This window comes from Lissotriton vulgaris, chromosome 4_1 (genome assembly GCF_964263255.1).
Source record: "Lissotriton vulgaris chromosome 4_1, aLisVul1.2, whole genome shotgun sequence".
NCBI lineage: Eukaryota > Metazoa > Chordata > Amphibia > Caudata > Salamandridae > Lissotriton > Lissotriton vulgaris.
Genome location: NC_141691.1, coordinates 225,564,188 through 225,570,187, shown reverse-complemented (window position 1 = coordinate 225,570,187; position 6,000 = coordinate 225,564,188).

Here is a 6,000-nt window from a genome sequence, read left to right as displayed (position 1 = left end):
AGGCACAGCCCTATTCAGGTCCCCGGTGCACTCCTCCCACCCATCTACATGCATATAGCTCTATTCAGCCCTGTTCTGAATCGCCCTGTCTCCTGGAATCCCCCAACCCCTGTCGCTCAAACTCCAGACAAAGAATACACAACCTAGCAGAAGCAGGCTTGGACAGTTAGGAAAGAAAATAACTACTTTCTAAAAGTGGTATTTTCAAACACAGACCAACTTCCCTAAAAGATGTATTTTATCATTCTGAGTTCAGGCATATTAAACTTGAATTTCTACCTGGTCCGCTGAGTCAGTTAGGATTATAAGATGTTATAATCAAATTGCACATTCTGGCCTACGGGGAATAGGTAGCCTTGCAATAGTGAAAAACGAAAATGGCTTTAATTCACTATTAGGACATGCCACACACACCAGGGCATGTCCTACCTTTTACCTACAATGCACCCTGCCCTTGGACCTACTATAGGGGTGACTAATATGCAGAAAAGGGAAGTGCTAGGGACTGGCAAGTGGGTGCACCTGCCCAGCCAACATGGCAGTCCCGAACTTCACACAGGCTCTGCACTGGCAGGCCTGAGACACACCTTACAGGCTGCTTCTGTGGGTTGTACAACCAGTGCTCCAAGCCCACCAGCAGCATTTGATTTACAAGCCCTGGGCGCACGCAGTGCACTGTACTAGGGTCTGACAAGTAAACCAAACCAGCCAATCATGGAGTCACTAATCCATACATCAATTTACAATAGGGAGAGCATATGCACTTCAGCACTGATCAGGTCAGAAAAAATACAGGAGGAAGGCAAAAAGTTCAGGGATGACCCTGCAAAAAGGGCCAAGTCCAACCCAACCCCCTTCCAGCCAAAATGCAAAGGAGACCAATCACTACCCTGATGGGCTTCTCTGCTTTGGGCAATAGAACATAGGCCCTGCCCTCAACAGCCTGGGCAGATTCCAGTTCTACGCCAATCTGAACTTTTTTGGATCCCTCTGTCATACTCTCAGGGCCCACCATGCTAACCCATGGAGAACCATTCTCCTCACCTGTGGGCACCATCTGTGCAGCACCTAACTTTAGCCTGCTCACAGGTGTGTCCCAACAGACATACAGTAAGCCACAGTGGCCACTGACAGTAGTCAGTGATGAGACCCAGGCCTTATGCCTCTCAGGGCTCTCAAACCTCTGTGGCGTCAGAGAGTGGGGCGCAGTAGCCCCAGGTGCTTGGCACCCTTTGTCCACTCTCCCTCCTGTCAGGTCAGGTATGAAAATTGTGACACTGACCAACCAGCCCCAGGCTGGACAAGAGACTGGGTCGGACTCTCCCACACCCGGTCCTCCTCCTTGGGGCTCTGCACCCTCACACTTGGAGTGGTACCCCCTTCCAGAATTGTCAGGGTGCCTGTAGCAGGTGTCCTGCACAATTCACCCACCAGTTTAGGGGTTCTATCCTGCAACTGGGCTTCCAGGTCAGGGGGGACACCCTGAACCTGGCTCTCCAACCTAGTGTCTAAACGCTCCAGTTGATCCAGGGTCAGAGACGATAACTCCCTCCTCTGCACCCCCTTCCAGAGTACTGCACCCTCCCATCAGGGATGGTACCCCTAGAAGACCAACCGGTCAGGACACTGTTTACAGTTGGTCCACCCTTCAGGTCAGACAACACCTGAACCTGGCTTCCTAACCCAGGGACCAACCCCTGTGGTTGAACACTTGCCTGACGCATCAGGACTACATTGGGAGCACATATGCCCCCCCAGGGGTGACACAAAACTCATGTGTCGTGTGACAGTCAGCCTGGCGCAGATCTCCAGACCCCTGTCCATATGACAGTGTGTGAAGATCCCACAGGACAGAAGTGGTGTCACCATAGTCACTCCTTGGTGACTCAGCCCTTCTGGCTGGCCCCTGACCGACTGGTTTTTCCACTGGGAACTCTTTCCCTCTCTCACCCCCACTTTGGACTTCTGCACCCTCCACTTAGGAGTGGTACTGCCAGACATTGAACTGATGGAGGTCCGATAGAAGCAAGATGGCAGCCCAGTGAGTATTGCCGACCGTAGGTGGCTCCCGTGGTGATGGCAGAATTGAATTAAGGGACATATGCTGAAAGGTCAAAGATGCTGAACCCCCAAGCGGGAAGCTTAAAAGTTAGCACTCGAAACTGGACAAACCTTACCTGACCTGGAGAGCTGGGTTGCAGTGCTGGTGGAGGTCACGGAGCAGCTGATCGCTGGCTGCAGAGGCTTCGAGCAGGAGTTGACCCTGGTCCTGACGCACTGTAAGAGGGACGGTTCCTCAGCCGGCCTGGGAAATATGGGACAAAAAGCCGGCGCAAAAGGGAGAGGTGCAGCGCTTCATACAGGCCACCAGGAATCCTCACATAGAAGTGCAGCAGGAACAGAATTGACGTCTATCACTGCCCAGGTACGCAGACAGAGGATCAGAGTGGAGAACCTCCCTGATGGGAAGGGGAGGGACACCAGTGTGCAGCCCCAGCCTCCTCGCAACGCTGTCGTCTCAGTCATTGAGATGCTCAGGGGAGCAGGGAGCTACTCCGTAGATCCAGGAGGTGATCAGGGGTACGAGCGGACTGAGACAACCAATGAAGGAAGTAGGCAGGTCCTAACACCGGCCGGTAAGCCACCCAAATATCAGGGTGGGGTCTGGGGAGGCCAAGACACTGGGCGACCACATCAACGTGCAAACACAGCAGGAGGAGGGGGAGGATCAAGATCAAGAAGTGGGGGTATTGGAGCAGATCGAAGGCTCCCCAGGCAATGCTGGTAAAGCAGATCTCTGGGGAAGAGGTCAAGACACAGGGATTCCCCTGACAGGCCTGGAGGAAACAGGCCAGCCGGCGGCCCGAGTAAGAGAAAAAAACCCTAGCAAGAAACCAATGCTCCTGGGGGAAAAAAGGGGCACAACAAGGATATATTGGGGACAGCTGAACAAAACCCCCTTACACAAGAGCCTAAGGGGAAATCAAACCTGAGGGTCTCTCTAGGATTCATAGAACCCCTCTGGATAGTAGGGAAAGAGACATTGATTCTGAGGGGAATTACTATTTCTCATTATCTGATGCTACATGGTCAGGTCTGGGGACAGACTCTGGGTCCAATACTGAATCAAGTGAGGAGAGTAGCGCAATGGGTATGGGTATAGGAGGCAAGGGTACCATCGTATCAACATGGAAAACGCATTCCAGAGTGGGTAGAACTGATAATCAGAGTCAAAAGGATTTAAGATGGGATTACGCCCTGGGAGATCAACTGATGGGGGCAGCCATAAATCTCCCAGTGAAGAACTCTCCATGGCACCCCCAACTCTGGAATCCATTCTGCAGTGTGTGGTATCATATCGAGATGAATCGCGCCTGGAGAGTAAAAGATCCCACAATGCTGCCCATGAACTACAAGGGGCAATAAGGAAAGTCGCAAGAACCAACAAGGACATAAGGGATCGGATGATGGAGATAGAATCAAGAACAGCTTCTTTGGAGTCAGAGGTAGCAGGATCAAAGGGACAAGTAGAAGCCCACGAAGCACAACTTGTGGATATCCAGTGGAAGTTGGAAGAGAACGAGAACCGCCAGAGAAGAAATAACTTTCGGCTCCTGGAAATCCCTGAGGGAAAGGAGGGGTCGGACACACACTCATATATGGTTCAGATGCTGCAGAAATCCTTCCCAGAACTGGAAGACAACAGGAAATACAAAGGGCGCATCAGGTACCATTTACTATTCGTCAGCCAATTCGTTCAGATGCCGAACCAAGGGCATTTCTGGTTTATTTTGGAAACTATCTACTGCGTCAAAACGTGTTTGAAAAAGCAAGACCAGAAGCACAACGCTCTGTGGATGGGTTCTCATTTTTCACAAGACCTGACTTTTGCTATATCACCGTTGAACGTTGCTGGCGTATGCATCAGATGACTAGGCACTTTCAGGAAAAAGGTGCACAAGCCTTTCTTCTAAACCCGGCCATATTGACAGTGATTTGGAACGATCAAACTAGATTCTTCACTTCAGACATCAAGGCGAAGGAGTTTTCGGACGCTGAGGGGAGATGACTCATCTGAGTTTGTGTCAGGGTCCTCTTCTTTCTGTTCTTTTCTCTTCCCCTTTCCATCAAGTTTGTTTCAGACATAGAAATTGTTTAGACGGGGTTCAGGAGGAATCTAGATTCAATAGGGCCTTAAGTATCTAGGGACAAACAACAGTTTTTGTCTTGAACGTTCAGGGTGATATTTCTCGTATTTAGGCACATTTTTATTTTCTTCTTCTCTTTTCTTCTTCCCTTTCTTTTCTTTGGAGATATTGAGGGCTAAGGAGGTTCTTAAGGGTATACATATGCATTATATATATATCACCACAGGGAGGGCACCACCGTTCATAAACTACAGACCTAGCCAGGTCTGTTGCTTCGTTAGGCAGGGAGGTGGGGCAAGTGCGAGTGGGAGGGAAGAGGGGGGATACAGGGGGGGAAAAATCAGAAAAGCAGGGGAGTGTAGTAGGTGGATTGTGTTTAAGATGAAGGAATGGTTTAAGGGGCAACCCAGGTATCAAACAAACTTTAGGGATGGGTAGGCTGAGTATTTGCTCTGTAAATATTGGGGGTCTGAATGACAGGGGTAAAAGAGGTAGGACAGCAGAAGTGTTGCGAACACTGGGCACTGATATTATATGTCAACAGGAAACCCATATTCCATGGCAAAGAGAGTGCTCAATGTTATTCCAGGATATACTCAGGTTGTTAGCTCATCACAGACTACCACGACTAGAGGAGTTGCAATACATATCTCTAATCGTATTTTACCAATTGAGCGAACTCTTTTGGATAAATGGGGTAGGTGGGCGATGGTCTCATTGTCTAATAGATTAACAATATATACAATCTACGGTTCAAATTTAGAATTAGAACTCGCTTCTTGGCCATCCCCGCTTATAATTTGTGTCGATTTTAATATTCATCTAGAAACACGCGACCCCCCTCGGGGATTGTATCATGGGAGGAAGCCACAAGTTTTTAAAGCGCTAAAGGCTTTAATGGACAGTCACAGATTAGTGGATATGTGGTCTTATAAAAAAATCACGGGACCCAGGTTATTCCTTTTTTTTCATGCCCACATAGGAAGTATGTTAGGCCTGATTATTTCTATGCATCCTCCTCTCTTAAAGAGGGGGCTAACATAATAAAAGTATCTAAGGTCCTGTCGGATCACAACCCTCTGATATTGGAAATTGTAGTTCAGGGGCACAAGAGAACTTTCACAAAATGGGCTTTTGATAGGAAACGTCTAGCTACTGAGGGCTTTATAGAACATATCAGGGGGTGGACTAGACAATATTTTGATATAAACAGATTCAGCACCTCAAGAGAAAATGTATGGGATGCATTCAAACAAGGCTTAGAGGGGAGATCATTAGCTTTGTGGGTCAGCACAGGAAAGAACAGAGAGAGGCAATACATCAACTTACAGAGGAGCTTTCTAAATATGAGGAAGAGCACATTGCAGCTATTGGTAGAAAGCAGGAGGAACTACAAAAACAACTAGAATTAAAAGTTATAAGTACCAAAGCTAAAATTAATGGAATTTATACAAAAAAAATAGCTGAAATATTCCAAACTAAGGCCAGGGATATCTATGACTAAGGGGAGATGACAGGGAAGCATCTGGCACTTCAATTAAAACAGAGGGCGGCAGCAAATAATATCTCAAGGCTAAAGAGGAAGGGTGGTAAAATTGTGACAGAGTCCAAGATATTGTAAAAACATTTACAGAATTCTTTGAAGACCTGTATAGTTCCAGGGACAGCTCGCTAACATCTGTAGATATGGGAACCAATATCATGCCTCCAGTAATTCAAGAAATGGAAGAAGATATCTCATTGAATGAGGTTATCGAGGCACTCCAGGCAATGGCATCTGGCAAGGCAGCCGGACAAGATAGGATCCAATGGAGATTTACAAAGCTTTACAGACAGAGCTGGCTCTCTTGCT